The following is a 17,908-nucleotide window of genomic DNA, read 5'->3' as shown; positions in this document are numbered from 1 at the left end:
AGAGAGAGAGAGAGAGAGTTTCCATTTAAAGTCAATCTTTAACACTTAAAGGAGGGGGTGGAGTTGGGAGTAGGGGGTTGGTTTGAAAATGGGGCGTGGGAGGGGGTAAGTTTGGTGGGCGGGATGGAGAAGAGGATCGTAAAGTAGGCAATAACAAACTCAGGATCTTGCTTTATAAAAGATATAAAAAAAAAACTCGAAAAACTCCTATAGCTACGAACTCTCTCTCTCTCTCTCTCTCTCTCTCTCTCTCTCTCTCTTCCGACATTCCCCTCCCCCCTCCAAACCGCAGCCCCCCCCACAAAAAGTCGCAATCCCCAGGAAGCTGTTTTAACTTCCTTCTGCTCCGTTTCCATTATTTAGGTGATCCTTTGAAGTCGGTTCGAGACCTGGGCCCTTCACGTTTGATCCTGCAGGACTCTTTGTGGATGACATCCCACTGAGAGCGATCCTCCCAGCCTCCCACCCCCCCACGCCCGCGATCCTTTGGCCTGCCTGGTAATGGGCGCGTTCTGTTGATACGTCAGAGCATTAGCGCGGGCGTGTTTGTGTTACTGATGCGTCCGTTGCTTGGCTTCGGGCCTTTTTGTGTGTGTGTGTGTGTGTGTGTGCATGCATGCGGGGCCGTTCTGCCGTTTATATTTAGCGATGTGTCTTACTCAATCTTCTATAAACATACGTCTATAGTGCATTTGTTTGCGTGTGTGCTTTCCACACGGAAAAACGATAAAGCTTTCCCTTGTATTTATGACTTCAGAGCATCGACTTTTCACTAGTTTATTAACCAGCCGATGAAACCCAGATCTGTAAAACAAAACTTATCTGTAATGATTCACAGGTTCACAAACTCCCATACAAAAAGCATCCTGCCTCTTCAAAAAATCGTCCTGGTAACCTGTCATTGAATACGAACTGTGTTCTTTAACTTCTGTCCCTTTCAGAGTTAAAACTCCATTATGTTAGGTATAATGAAGTTCGTGGAAGAACCAGACATATTTCAAGCACGAGACTACTCGTCCTCATTTTTTTCTCTCCCTCTCGTATAGAGGTGACAGAGCATTCATGATCATCTCATCTAGTTTGTTTCGCAAAGTGCAAAAATGCTATCTCTGTAAATGCTTCTTATTTGATTTTACATGCGTTGTGAGCCATTTCTAGTTGTGCCGGCTTTTGTATGTCCGTCAGCACTTTTCCTGCCCGCCCTCGCATCTTAAAAACTACTGAGGCTACAGGGCTGCAAATTGATATGTCGACCAGCCACCTTCCAATCATCAAGCATGCCAAATTGCAGCCTTTTAACCTCAGTAGTTTTTATTTTGTCGAAGGTTTTGTCTGTCCGTCCGCACTTTTTCTTTCCGCCCTCAGATCTTAAAAACTACTGAGGCTAGAGGGCTGCAAATTGGTATGTTGACCATCCACCCTCCAATCATCAAACATACCAAATTGCAGCCTTCTAGCTTCAGTAGTTTTTATTTGATTGAAGGTTAAATTTAACCACAATCTTGCGGTTAGCAACGCTGAAGGACAGCCACCACCGGGCCGTAGCTGAAAGTCTCACGAGCCGCTGCTCATACAGCATTATACGCTGTTCAAAAAAGAACTCGATTTTTCTGTCCATTTCTTCCTTGTTCCTTCACGCAACTGCAATACGCTGAGAGGGGCAACAATTCATAAGAAGTCCACGTGCGTTTGGCGTCTCGATATCCAGGGGAACATCGCTAATGCAATTGCTTCATCTTCGACCTCCTCCTGCGGGGACCAAGACGTCCTTCAGATGAGACACGAATTAGAGTTCCTGCATCTCGTTTTCTTGGGTTCCCCTCAAATATTCAGCAGAGAGCGGCGCGTGGAAATACACTCTGCAACTCGGGTTTCTAAGAAGATCTTGACTGCACGATGGAACTTAAGCTGTTGGACAAATGGCTTCTTTGAATCAGACGGTTGTGGTAATCCCTATTTTGGCGTGCCTTTGTGACTTGCGTTGTTGACGGCGTGCCTTTCAAGCAGAGGCTGATTATAATCATCATTTTGATTGTTGATTGATTGTTTGACGTGTCTCTGATTGCATGGTTGCTGTATGGGACTTGCGTTGGTGATAGCTTTGCTCTTCCAAGCAGACGCTGATTGTACGTAATCATCATTTTGATTACTGATTGTTTGTGCGACGTGCTCTCTGAAGTCAAAACTTACAAGGATGTTGATTCCAGACTTGTATTTCTACGAACGTTGCCTCCTCGTTGAAGAATATAGATGCCTCACCCTTTTTCAAAATGACAGACCTAAAAAGGAGACTAGTCTTGTGATACAGACTTAAAATGCTTATGGGAACATCGGCTCTGGGGGATATTCTCGTGTTTTGGTGAGGAAAAAAATAGGTGAAAAAGATCAAATGATGACCACTGTTCTGTGTCGCTTTTTTTTTTTTTTTTTTTTTTTTTTTTTTTTTTTTTTTTACGAAACATTGGTTGATTTGAAGGAGTGTTTGCGCAACCGGTAGCATTTACGTTTTTAAATAAATAATTTCATCGTGGGGAATTATGAGAGAATAGGGTTTTACTCTGGCTTAATAGAAAAAGGGCTTGATACACAGGCAGTATTCAAAAGACTGGAGTTGAGTGACCCAGACATATATATATATATAATATTATATATATTATTATATATATATATATATATTATATATAATATATAATTATGATATGGTGATATTATATATCGCTAGGGATATCTGGATATTAATTTATTTATATATATTGATAGTCTATAAGATATATAATAATATAGATATATAAATAATATATATATATAGATATATAGTTGTATATTGGGTATATATTAATAGATGAATTACTGTATATATAATTATATATATATTATTATGTGTGTTATATATATGTATATATACTATATATATATATGTATATATATGTACTATATATATATATATATATATATTATATATATATATATTATATATATATATATAGTAGTGTGTGTGTGTGTATTTATTTTCTTTTAAATGAACCTACGAGGGGTCTGACTAAACAAAGTAGTGGTTTTGCAAAAAAAAAATAATAATCCCAAATCTGTGGGAACACAGAGAGAGGAAAGGAGTTCGAGAGTCATCGAATTAAATAAAGGATGTAATAATAATAATAATAATAATAATAATAATAATAATAATAATAATAATAATAATAATAATAATAATGCCATCCCTCAGCACAAGAGCCTAACGTTACCATGATCAGCCCATGAAAACGAATGAGATGAGAAAGAAATGAAAAAAAAATGGTGTCCTTGTTTTTTACATCAAAAATTTCCATCATTTCCCGTCCTTGCATCTCTGCCTGAGAAATATCTCTCGAGTCAAAGAATTAATCAATCACTCATGTCGTCTTACCCGCGTGTTTCTACCATTCCTCGTCTTTTTCTTTCCCTTACGACTCTTTCTCTTCTGTCTCCTCCTCCACCTCCTATTCCTCCTTCTCCGCCACCTCCTCCTCCTCCTCCTCTCCTCCTCCTCCTCCTCCTCCTCCTCCTACTCCTCTACCTACACCTCCTCCTTCATTTTTAACCTCTACGTTCACCTGTATTTAAAAAAAAATGTCCATCTACCAGCGCTTAACGTAAAATGTTATTTCCATATTCCTTTCAATTTAGTTTCGTCTCGTTATACGAAAAACATGACTGCTCTCCTCTCTATACTACAACTGCCGCACATCCAAACCTCTGCATTCATCTGCAATTTGCTTTCATCGCAAGCCAATTGTTTTCGTTAATTTCATTCGCGCTTCCATTTGGCCGCATTCATCAGCTGTTATTTGAGCTTTGATCACCCATTGAAGCGCCCATTGTCCAGCAAACTCGATTTCCTTACCATTAATGTTAACAAAACCGCTACTCTTAAAGCTCCGATCTTTCACTGTTTAACAAACTTAAGTTTCCGAGGGCAACTTGAACCCGAACGAGACACCCGTTCTATAGCTCGCTGTGCATAATCAAAGTTTCCTTCGCGGCGGCCCCCCCCCCCCCCCCCCCCCACCCCCCCCCCCCCCCCCCCCCCCCCCCCGCAGCATATTTATAAAGATAATCTCTTAAACTTCGGACGGAGATGAAGGCTTTACTAAGAGTGTTCTCTCTCTCTCTCTCTCTCTCTCTCTCTCTCTCTCTCTCTCTCTCTCTCTCTCCTTTTTATTCTGTGATGTATTTGAAGTCGCCGACGTCTTATGTTGTGTGCTGAAGAGAGCAGTGCCGCAGAAACTTAATAGATTTTATTATTTTTATTTTATTATTATTATTTTTTTTATTATTATATTATTACTATTATTATTATAATTATTACTACTCATACTATTATTTATTATTATTCTTATTATTATTATTATTATGATTATTATTATTATTATTATTATTATTATTATTATTATTCTAAAACTTCTTTCAGTTTTCTTCTGAAAATGGCAAGGAAGACCACAAGATTATTGAGTATGACTTGTTTCTTTTCAAGTATTTACATAATAATTATTTTGACACACAAACAAAAGAAATACTGTGTAAACACTTACAATAATCTTGTGGTGTCTTTTTCCATTAATATTATTATTATTATTATTATTATTATATTATTATTATTATTATTATTATTAATATTATTATTATTATTATTATTATTATTATTATTATCTTTTATCATCGCTATATCCCATTTCAGCTCCATACTTGGATAGCCGGCGTGCTGCCAGATTCACGGTTTCAAAGTGAGTACAGAAACTAAATGTTTTTTTTTAAATATATTAAACTAATGTACGTACGCTGGTTATGTATTCATGAATTCATATGTTAATTAACATACTGAAAACCAGCGGTACGCGTTTGATGTTGAAACTGTATTTCTGTGTTTGTGAAATATAAGATATGTATGTATGTTTGCTTGTATGTAATATATATATATATATATATATATATATATATATATATATATATATATATATATATATATATATTATCATATATATATACATATATATATCTATATATATATATATATATATATATATATATATATATATATATATATATATATAACGACAACCAGGATCGTAGACTTCCCGTCGACGTGAAAAAACATTATTTTTTATATATGTAAAAAACATGTTTTTAAAGATTTATACCACTGTGTTGGAGGAACCATGTTGAAAAGACTTTGCGGTACTAATGGAGGACCGTATTATTTGAAGGATTAATTATGGGGACACGAGGGTAATAATTATTTTCCCGTCTCGGTGGGCTGTGTTTACCGAGAGTAATGAAAGGGGGACAAATTGGTGTTGTAAATTTGGCTGAAAATGGTAATTTTACTCAAATCGGTGGTGGAAATTTGCCTTAAATTGGATATTTTACTTAAATTGGTATTGGAAATTTCGCTCAAATTGGAAATTTTTCTGAAATTGGTATTGGAAATTTCGCTTAAATTGGAAATTGTACTCAAATTGGTATTGTGAATCTGGCGCAAATTGGAAATTTTTCTCAAATTGACATGGTGAATTGTACAGATTACATATTTTGAATTTTATTACATAATATAATCATATTTAATAAAGTTCCAATTTTCTAACTCTAAACTTAATTTTATTATCATAATGATTTTGCATTATATCTGCATATTAAATTCTACAAATTCCTTTATCACAAGACATTTCTTAATAGTATAATGGTCGAGGTTCATCGCGATGAATATGTGAAGATACTCTTCTCCACCATCTGTGGTCTGTGTTGTTTGGGTCAAGGTTTCTCTCTTCTGCTTTTGATTCTTCTAATAATTCACTATTGTATTGAACTAGTTTACTCCATATATTGGTTGTCAGTCTGTATAATCTCTGATTAATTGGTTCTACTTTGTATTTTTTATGTATTTGTTCTATATTCAGATCGTCATCTTCTTGATTGTTTCTCACTGCAGACCTTAGTATCTTAGTTTGGAATTTTTGTAATGCACTTATATTGGAAGTCGATGCTAAGCACGAGGGTATTGGTGGATATTCCATTATTGGTCTGATTAGGCTTTTGTAGAAATGGATTTTGATAGATGTGTTCATATTCCTAAACCTTTTCAGCTTTGTATTTTGTGTTCTTGCTATCCTTAGCCTTTCTCTCACATGTCTTCATATTCCTCTTTGTCCGAAATGCATTCCTAGTATTCTTGTACTTTTAGTAAAATTCATTGGTTGTTGGTCTAACAATATTTGTGGAGGTTTGTATGCAGATGCCGATACTGGTTGGAATTTAGATTTATTTGTCTTTATCTTCCACTTCTTTTCAAATTGATTTATTCTTTCAATTTGGTTCATTGTTTTTTGTGCTACTTGTCTTTTCAAATTTGGGTCCCTTCTTCTTGAACGTTTTTCTGGGTGTATAACTATTTGAGTTATATCATCTGCAAAGCAGACATCAGTACAGTACTCTGGTGGTGGAGTCACATCTGATGTATATAATATGAATAATGATGGACTGAGTACAGATCCTTGTGGGACTCCACTTAGTAACGGGAATGGATTCCCTATGTAATTTTGTGACTTGATTGCTGCTGTTCTATCTTTGATGAAGTTGCATAGTATTTTTTCAAAAATGCCTGGAAGGTTGAGATGTAATATTTTGTATTGAAGTCCTCGTATCCATACTTTGTCAAATGCCTTGGTTATATCTCTACATACTAGGTTGCATAGGTATCTTCTTCTTTGTGACAGTGCAATGCTCTCATATATTGTTGCTATTGCAATCTGGGTTCCTCCTCCTTTTCTAAATCCATATTGACTTTTATTGTGTAGCTGATTACCTTCTAGGAACAACACTAGTCTGTTGTTTATTATTTTTCAAATATTTTGCCAGGTACTTCTCGTAATGATATTGGTCTAAAATTCTGTACCTGGCACGTATCTTTTCCTGGTTTGGGTATCAAAATCATTATTGCATGCTTGAATATAATTTGCTAATTGGTGTTTCGAATTTGGCTGAAGTAGGGAATTTTACTCAAATTGGTGTTTCGAATTTGGCTCAAATAGGGAATTTTACTCAAATTGGTATAATAAATTGGCCTTAAATTGGAAATTTTTCTTAAATTTTTATTTAGAAATTCGGTCAAATTGGAAATTTTACTCAAATGCTATTGGAAATTTGGCTCAAATTGGAAATTTTACTCAAATTGTTATTGGGAATTTCGCTCAAATAGGGAATTTTACTGAAATTAGTACTGTAAATTTGGCTCAAATTGGAAAGTTTACTTAAATTCGTATTGGGAATTTCGCTCAAATTGGAAATTTCATTCAAATTGGTAGTGGAAATTTTACTCAAATTGGTATTGGAAATTTGGCTCAAATTGCATTTTTTTTATAAATTGGTATCTGAAATTTTGTTCCAATTTCAAAAGTTATTCAAATTGGCAACGGAAATTTGGCTCAAATAGAAATTTTGCTCAAATTGCATTTTTTGACATTAATAGATATTGCACAGAAATGGGAATTTTACCTTAAATAATATTTTACCTTACAGGATATTTTACCAAACGGGAAACTTGACCAAAACTGAATTTAACACAACTGGAAATTTTAACCTTCGAGTATTCAACCGGAATTGGAATTTTACCCAATTGGAATTTTCTACCGGTCAGAATTTTATGGAAATCAAAACTTTCACTGTAAAGAAAGAAATGCCAGAATGGAAAAATATGTCGAAATCAGAATTTTGTCCTAAAGAAAATTCTACTTATATCAATATTCTATCGGAATCAAAATTTAACCCCTTAAAATAGAAATTTTTAAAAATATCGAGATGATGGATATACACAAATCAAAATTCTATATATATATATATCTATATTATATATATATATATATATATATATATATAATATATATATATATAGATATATTAAAATAATTATATATATAAAATATATATATTTTAATATATAATATATATATAATATATATATGTGTGTGTGTGTGTGTGTGTGTGTGTGTGTGTATATATAACATGAAAAAGGAAATGTTCCCAAAATGAAAATTCTATGGGAATAAAAAGGTTTTCCTAAAAAATAAAAATAAAAATACCGAATAATACATATACCCAAATCAAAAATTTTATCTATCTATATATATATATGTATATATATATATATATGTATAATATATATATAATATAAAATAAATGGAAATTTTTCCCAAAATCAAAATTCTATCGGAATAAAAATTTTCCTTAAAAAAATATTTTTTTAAAATGCCGAAATGATAAATATACCCAAATCAAACATCTATATATATAACATGAAAAGGAAAATTTTCACCAAAATCAAATTTCTATCGGAAAAGAAAAATTTAACCCCTCAAAGTAAAAATAAAAAAAATACCGAAATGATAAATGTACCTAAAATCAAAATTATATATATATCCTATATATATATATATATATATATAGTATACATATATATATATATATATATATATATATAGATATATATATACATATATATATATATATATATGTATAAAGAAATTTACCCGAAATAAAAAATCTATCGGAATAAAAAATTGTACCCTAAAAAAAAAAAAAAAAAAAAAAAAAAAAAAAAGAATTAAAGGGTACCAAATGCGGTTAAAATTTCACCCTAAGGAATTATTCCCGAATTTTTCCCCTTAATGGAGATGATCTGCAGGAAGCGGCGATCGATCTTTCGCCTCAATTTAATACATTTCACGGTTTCAGTTCCTCTTTCTCCTCCAACGAAGTCGTTCCAGGTCTTCGGTAACACAGAAGTGGAGGAATGTTTAATTAGATGCTTTTAAATTCCCGTTTAAATGGTCACTCGAAGGCTGAGGATGATGCGCATACATACATTTTTCATCAAGTATTAATTATAATACATTTATTAATCACAAAATATGTTCTTAATGAGATTAGTCGTTTCCTGGCAACGATAATTTGATTAAGAGGTAGTGACGTTTTTATGTTTTTAAATAACTGCGTTAAATGTTATACACCTGTAGTGTTTAATTATTTTTCGCTTGCTCAGGGAGTAAGCTTACAAACTACTTTGTTGTTATTGGAGGGGAGGGGTGATTTAGGAAAGCCCTATGGAAAAACCTAAAAAATGTCTGGAAAATGAGTTATTTTGTAGTTGTTGTTGTTCTTCTTGAGGGGGTTCGGTTAGGTCTATTTGACTGTAGATTCTAGCACGTGCTCCTAGTAAGCTGGAGGTCGGATCGCGCCTTGTTGTTCCTAAAGAGATTAGTCCCCTCCAGGCGATGAGACTTATATAATTAAGATGCTTTTTAATAACTGGGTTTGTTACACATCTGTAGTTTTTCATTACTTTCTTCATTTTGGTTCATTTTTCATTAGTTATTTGTTATGCAAGAATGATCGTCACTAGGATTAAAAAAAAATTCATTAAATACCTATAACATTTTAATGAATAATATTTGGAGCATTCATATTTTTTAAAAAGTGTCAGATGTTATTTTCTTATTCCTGTAAAGTTCTTTTCGTTGTTAAAGCTTATTATAATTTTCATTTTCAACATACATAAATTAAGACAATTATTTAAAGCTAGTCTATTCTTTTCCCTTTGAATTTTGATAGTTATTGAACGGTTGATTGTCTCTTGAACGGAGGTACAGTAAAAGGAATGAAAGGGCTCGCAGTTAGGGGCCGAAGGGACGCTTCAAAGAACTCCGTGAGGTGCACTGTTGGCGCTATCCTCCTAAGGTGTCCTAAATCTCTAGTTTCTATTCAGTGGACCTCATGCGGTGCACTGTAGGCATTACTAAAGGTTCTTTGTCGTTGCGTGCCTTTGGCCCCTAGCTGCAACCACTTACGTTCCTTTTACTGTACCTCCTTTCATATTACCTCTCTTCCGTCTTGCTATCCACCTTCTCCCTAACAGTTGTTTTATAGTGAAACTGATTTGAGGGTTTCCTCCTGTTACACCTTTCTTAACATACTTTCAGCGTCCTTTCCAGCGCTGAATTACCTCATAGGTGCCGGTGCTTGGCCTTTGGCCTAAACTCTATTGTAAAAAAGGAATTTATTCAGACGGCTATTTGTCTCCCCGTCCTCACTCTCTCTATCCGCCCTCAGATCTTAAAAAATAAGGAGGCTAGAGGGCTCCCCGCCCCCTCCCCCCTTATTTTAAAGATACCATTGAGATGGCTATTTGCCTCCCCCACCCAACCCCCTTTTTTTTTTTTTTTTTTTTTTTTTTTCCACCTTTTTTTTTTTTTTTTTTTTTTTTTTTTTTTTTTTTTTTTTTTTTTTTTTATAAGGAAACCATTGAGATGTCTATATATCTGCCCGTCCGTACTCTCTCTCTGTCCTTCCTCAGACCTTAAAAACTACCAAGGCTAGAGGGCTGCAAATTGGCATGATCAGCGTGATGGTGGCGGCGTGGGGAAAAGATACAGAAGTTCACGCTATTATTTTTGTCGAATAAACTTTAATTCGCACCGACGGGATGGAGGACAAAACTTGGCTGTTAATTAATTAATCATTCGAACTAAAATCCAGGCAACAAATCTCGATTAATCTGTGAAACACGCAAATGCCTTCGTGAAATGAGAGAGAGAGAGAGAGAGAGAGAGAGAGAATCTGCAAAATAAACTGTAACCATATTTAGCAGAGAAAGTAAATTGTATAGTAAACTAGTGGCATAGCATCTGTGTGTGTGTGTGTGAGAGAGAGAGAGAGAGAGAGAGAGAGAGAGAGAGAGAGAGAGAGAGAGAGAGAGAGAGAGTAATAACTAGATAAACTGCTCTATAAGATCACAGGACAGTCAAGCATTCAACCAATCTATAGTTAAACTGAAGACTGCCTCCAGCGTTCCACCATGTAGCCAAAATTCAGTGTCATATAAAGGAGAGTGTAATACACAGAATGCGGTGTAATATAAAGCAAAATGTAATACACTGCCGCGCAATACCAATTTTCATTCCCGTTCGGATGCCTGGGCAACATGTCAGATACCCGTGGTCCAATTTTAGGCAACTGATGGAGGCTTTTATGTGGCTATTCGGCTGCCCTTTTTTTTTTTTCTTTCTTTTTTTTTCAGTGTATAGTATATTCTCGTGATTTTTGGTCCTTTTTTTTTTTTTTGGCAATTTTACTCTTTTCAGTACATTGTAATATATGTTTCCTTTGTTTTTATTCTATTTTATTTTTCTAAACCACGGGTTTGCTGTTGTTTACATGTTTCGAAGTGTGCTTTTTTTTATACTACTTTACTTTTTATCTATTCCCTTTCGCACTTTATTATTTGTTTAGTGCTTTGTCTTGTATTCATATCCTATTTCGAATTTTGATCCTCTGACTTTTCTTCTTTTCAGTTTCTTGCCTTTTATATTAATTATGATATTTATGCGTATTCATTAAACTTTATATATATCATCCACTCCTTATCATGTCTTAATTACTACGTCAAGCTCTACTATTTAATACTATACTATTATTATTATTATTATTATTATTATTATTATTATTATTATTATTATTATTAAAGTAACAATATGATAACGAGAGGATAGACTCCCCTAAAAAAGAAGTATGAAGATAAGTTAGAAAAAAATACACAAGAATAAAAAAAATAAAAATAAAAAGTTAAATAATTCAACCACAAACATGAAAGTAAAAAATAACAAGATGAAAAATAACGAAACAAATTCAGTTAGATCGTTCAACCACAAACATGAAAGTAAAAAAAAATCGACGAAAAATAAAAACAATTATTTAAATAATTCAACCACAAACATAAAAAAACTGCGAAAAATAAAAAAAAAACAATTAGTTAAATAATTCAACCACAAACATGAAAGTAAAAAAAATCGACGAAAAATAAAAACAATTAGTTAAATAATTCAACCACAAACATAAAAAAACTGCGAAAAATAAAAAAACAATTAGTTAAATAATTCAACCACAAACATGAAAGTAAAAAAATGGTGAAAATGTGAAAACGAATAATTCAACCACAAACATGGAAAAAATATATTATTTCACGCAATGATTGATGCAAACCATTCACACCAGCCATTTTATCCCGTCTTAAACTCTCGTAAGCGGATTAGTTTAGAGATATTTTGGAGAATTAGCTTGATTGCTGAACTTCTCCGGCACTTGGCAACTGCCTCCTTGCACCCAGGCAACATGGGTCAACTTGGGTCACTCAAAAAGTTCCCTCACCTTTTTTTTTTCTCTCTCTCTCTCTCTCTCCGTGTGATTGTTCTCTCTGTTCATTATGGAGGACTTTGTTCTGACCTTATCATCGTTTGTGTGTTTTTTTTCTCCCCTCTAGTTTTTTATTTTTTTTATTTTCTATTTTATTTTATCTTAATTTATATTTTATTATTTCTTTTTTTAGTTTTCTGTAAAAGAAAACTATTGTGCCTGCCTAGACTGTCCCTCTACCTGTACTTTGTTCTGACTGCACTCAGATTTAAAAAAAAATATTAATAAAAAAAAACACCACTGAGGCTAGAGGGCTGCAAATTTGTATGCTGACCATCCACCTTTTAGTCATCAAACATACCAAATTACAGTCCTCTAGCCTCAATAGTATTTATTTTGTTGAAGGTTTTGTCTGTCCACCCGCACTGTTTTTGTCCACCCTCAGATATTAACAACTACTGAGGCTAGAGGGCTGCAAATTTCTATGTTGATCACCCACCCTCTAATCATCAAACATACCAAATTGCAGCCCTGTAGCCTCAGTAGTTCTTATTTTACTGAAGGTTTAAATTTGCCACGATTGTGTGTCTGGCAACGATATGGCCCAGGCTGCCACCGGGCCGTGGTTAAAGTTTCATGGGCCGCGGCTCATACATCATTATACCGGGACCACCGAAAGATAGATTCTATATATTTTGGTGGCCTTGGTTGTACGCTGTTCAGAAATCTCGACTGCGCAGAAGTTTCTTAGTTGTTGCATTCATCGTGAAACAATATAGATTTGAATTGTATGATTCTTGACACCACCGATACCAGGAAATGAAACTGATAAAACAATATGCTTAATTGGAGACCAAATAACCCCCTTTGTTGTTTCAATTTCCAGTCTTTGCTCCAACTGAAGCTTTGTCGAAGATCTGGATTCACCCAGATCAACTCTTCAGCTTTTATGGGCGCGAATAGAGCCGGTCGTTTTACATTGATCCAGTCATACGACAAAGAATCCTGTTTTAAGAAAGATGGAGTCATTGTTTTTCCTTCTGACTGTTCAAAATTATTCATTCTTTTATTTTTCTTTCTCAGTTTTCATTGGCAGCTTTGATACGCCAAATGAAATCAGCTCTTACTACGTTCGTGATTTGAGCTCGTTTTCCATAAGGCTGCTACCAAAATGCTATCACGACAAATATAGACTTATTTCTACAAGACTTCTAGTTGTCCACATTCGTAGCTGTAGTGGGTTACGTGCTCGCCTACCGATTCGGTAGTCCCGAGTTCGATTCCCCGCTCTGTCAACGTGGAATCAGAGGAATTTATTTCTGACTATTAGAAATCCATTTTTCGATGCAATGTGGTTCGGATCCCACAATAAGCTGTAGTTAGGTCCCGTTGCTAGGTGACCGATTGGTCCCTAGCCACGTGAAAAAATATCTAATCCTTCGGGCCAGCCCTAGGAGAGCTGGTAATCAGCTCAGTGGTCTGGTTAAACTAAAGACATACTTTTCTCTCTGCATCCAGGATGTGTCGAGTTTAACGAATTGCTCGTGAGCTGCTTGAACGCGTTGTAGATAGTTTTTCCTTTAAGATATGTCTTTAAGAATTTATGTCTTTCACCAGAATGGGGCCATGAGATTTTCGAAAATTAGATTTTGAGTACATCTCACCCTTACCACTAAAACAACTGAAATTAACACAGTAATGATTACGATTCTGATAAGTAGAAAGAAAATTGTACAGTTTTGATAGCCTACACTCCTCCTACGGGCTGCTCTATGCCATAAGGCACCAGCTTTATCAAAAAAACTACAACAGTTATACATTTAGTAAAGCATGCAGTCCTTGCAATATATATATATATATATATATATATATATATATATATATATATATATATATATATATATATATATATTACACACACACATATTCTCTCATTTTTCTCTCGTAACAAAAATCTCATTCGTCTCCTTTCGAATCGCGAAATACTGCACATTCAATTTTTATTTCAAATTCGGCCAAAATGGCATTTTGTCCCGGCCTTGTCAAATATTTCAAGCTGGGATATTGTAAGTCGACGAAGCGCTGCTGTGCTGCCGTCATCATGCTTGTTATATGAATGCCGGCAATTCGTGATGTTATATGGTCATGTAGAAATGCGGACGGGAGGGTTTTCATTTTAATGGATCCTCGCTGGGTTGGACGCGCGCGCGCGCATTTTGTGAACGTGTGTGTGTGTGTGAGTCTGGGTGCTGGTGAGGCGCGAGACATATCCTCACTTAGTGTGTGTGTGCTGTCCACATGTTGGTGATATATCGCATACTCATCGCACATATATTGGTTTCTTGTCTCAATGTCTTACCACAAATGTGTTGCATTCTTATCACAAACTTGTCGAATACATATCACGAACTTGTTGCATACTTATCACGAACTTATTGTATTCGTATCACAGACTTATAGCATACATTTCACAAACTCATCGTATATATATATCACAAACGTATTGCATACTTATTACAAACTTATCGTATACATATCACAAACTTATTGTATACATATCATAAACTTGTTGCATACATATCACAAATTTATTGTATACATATCACAAACTTATCATATACTTATAACAAACTTAACGTATACATATCACAAACTTACTGCATACTAATCACAAACTTATTGTATAGTTACTTATCACAAACTTATGTCTTACTTGTCCCAAACTTACTGCATACACGTTACAGACAAGTTGAAAATAAGTCAACGACTATGAAACACTTGTTGGACTACCAATATGTCCTTGTCTTGCATTCAATATTTTTGTGATATGTGCCTGATAAGTTGCCAATCTGTGTTCATGACATGCTCGGCCTGTGTATGCATTATCCAATCGGCCTTAGTTAAAAGTTTGTGCTGTTCTTTGTGTATGTATATTGATTTTATTTTTGTTTGTGATAAGTAAAAGGTTTACGAGCTGGAAGGCATGCACTACTCTGCACTGGAACCTGGCACTCCCCGTCATGTCTTCCCCACCCTCCCGATCTCCTACCTATCCCGCCCCATCCGGAACAGACAAACAGGTTTGCATGAGGAAGTGGATGTGTCACGACTCCCCTACCGTCCCAATCTCCTACCTACCTCGCCCAAACCTGGGGTGGACAAACAGGTTTGCACAAGTAGGGTGGATGTGTCATGGCTCCCCTACCTACCTCGCCCCCACCCCTGGGCGGACAAACAGGTTTGCATTAGGAGGGTGGATGTGTCATGAGTCCCCTACCCTCCCAATCTCCTACCTATCCCGCGCCCATGCGGGACGGACAAACTGGTTTGCATGAGGAGGGTGGATGTGTCACAACTCCCTTACCGTCCCGATCTCCTACCTACCTTGCCCACCACCCGTGTCGGACAAACAGGTTTGCACAAGGAGGGTGGATGTGTCATGACTCCCCTACTTTCCTGATCCCATACCTATCCTGCCCCACCCAGGGTGAACAAACAGGTTTGCAGGAGGAGGGTGGATGTGTCATGACTCCCCTACTGTCCCGATCCCCTACCTATCCCGCCCCCGGTGCGGACAAACAGGTTTGCATGAGGAAGTGGATGTGTCACGACTCCCCTACTGTCCCGATCTCCTACCTACCTCGGCCCCTCCCACCTGGGCGGACAAACAGTTTTGGAGGAGAAGGGCGGATGTGTCATGGCTCCCCTACTGTCCTGATCCCCTACCTACCTCGGCCCCACCCGGGGCGGACAAACAGGAAAGATCCACTCGCATAAAACAACGAATGGGGGTGGGGGGGGATGACAAACAAACAAACAAAGGAATTGAACGATAAAAAATAAAAAATTACAAATGTCGACGAACTTTTATGAAAAATTCCTCGAAAGTGAAGGCCATTATTTTTACAAGGAGATTTGAATGTAACTCTCTCTCTCTCTCTCTCTCTCTCTCTCTCTCTACAGGCTATTCTAATTCGAACATTCTTTTTCCCCCTTGGAAACACTAGAAGTCTTGCTAGTCAATTAGCCACCATTAGTTGAGAGGATGCCATCAATCAATTTTTTTATTTTATGTTTTGTGCCTCTCTCTCTTCCTCTAATACTTCTTCCTCCCCTTTCTATTCTTCCTCGTCTCATTCCCTTTTCCATCTTCCCATGCGCCCTCCTGCTCTTCATATCATTCCTCCTCTTCTTCCTAGTTTAGTTTATTTTTTCCTTTTTCTTATTCACCATTTGTTCTTTCTTCCTCTTCTTCCTATTCCAGTCTTTACTTTTTTCCTTTTTCTTATCCACCATCTGTTCTTTCTTCCTCCTCTCCACCATCTCCTATTCTTCCCTTTTTTCATACTGTCTCAAATTTTCCAAAATCTTATTCATCTCTCTCTTCCTGTTTCATTTCGTTCCTTACCTTCTCCGTCTTCCCTCATTCCAGCTCTTATTCCTATCCCCTATTCTTGTCCTTCCTTGTCTTCCTTACTCTCCCCTCTTATCGCTCTTTAACTCCTCCTCTTCCCCGGGATTCCAGAATTCCCACCTTGTGCTAAGAAGCGGCTGGAATGCCTTCAGAAATTCCACATTTTAGACACAGTCTCCGAGTCCATCTGGATTCTCGCTATGTTTTTTTGGTCGAAATCCTCAATTGAATATTCATGTATTTTAGAGGATTTCTCTCTCTCTCTCTCTCTCTCTCTCTCTCTTCTCTCTCTCTCTCTCTGTCAGGAAAGTCCTCCAATTTAAAATTTCGTTCTGGTTTTTTTTTAAGTTTTCGACGTTAAATTCTTGGACGACTTTCTGAACGTTGCTCTATAATTAAAATTTTTCTTTTTTGAGGGCACTTCAAGCTTGTGGCTCAGTCTTTCATTAACTCAGTTCACTCAAGATATTTTGAAATGCTCGTGGTCGAGTCGGTAGCGCGGAGGCATTGTGAAATTAAATTCTTGGATGAGTTTCTAAATGTTGACATATAGCTAAAATTAATCTTTTTTTTTTTTGGAGGGGGCGGGGCACTTCAAGCTTGTGTCTTAGTCTTACACATACTTGATTCCCTCAGGATATTTTGAAATAGAAGGTCGATGCTCGTGGTCGAGTTGGTAGCGCGGAGGTATTGTAAGCAAGTAGGTCTGTGCTATGTTCATCTAGGCCTCTCCCAGAACGACACCTTTCCACAGGTGTTGGCGAAGAGCTGGATATCAGGATAGAACGAGTCGAGTCCTGAGGAAACATTCACTTACTACGGGCTAACGTCTTGGAAGTTGTATGCACTGGGGGTTCATCCGCAATTCATCAGGTCAGACGTGAATGTGAAAGTGGCGGTTGGGTTGTTTTTCCCTTGTTATGGAAGATGTTATATTTATCATTCATATGATACTATTATATCTTATAATATCTATATATTATATATATATATACATATATATATATATATATATATATAATTATATATATATATATATATAATTTTTGCAATGATAATCAGCTGATATTCACACCATATTCATCTTCCATATTTTTCCACCATCTCAGCCACCATACCGACTATCCCCGTAATCTACGTTGTATTAGTAAATTTAATTTATTTTATAAATAACGAGCTCATGATCGGTTGCGATTGCTTTAATATAATTGGATATGATGTCGTAGGTCTCATTACCAAGAATTATTATTTGTTCAGTTAATTTATCACTCTAATAACACG

At 35.8% G+C, this 17,908-nt stretch overlaps 1 protein-coding gene across 1 annotated transcript in view; it reads right to left on the bottom strand.

The window, feature by feature from the left end:
* LOC135204658 (glutamate receptor ionotropic, NMDA 2B-like) overlaps positions 1-17,908 on the bottom strand; it is a gene marked incomplete in the record, with an annotated part of 496,073 nt that overhangs the window by 293,295 nt on the left and 184,870 nt on the right.

Source organism: Macrobrachium nipponense, chromosome 24 (genome assembly GCF_015104395.2).
Source record: "Macrobrachium nipponense isolate FS-2020 chromosome 24, ASM1510439v2, whole genome shotgun sequence".
Lineage (NCBI taxonomy): Eukaryota > Metazoa > Arthropoda > Malacostraca > Decapoda > Palaemonidae > Macrobrachium > Macrobrachium nipponense.
Note: the sequence above shows the minus strand (reverse complement) of the source record. Positions and strands in the feature narration are given on the sequence as shown.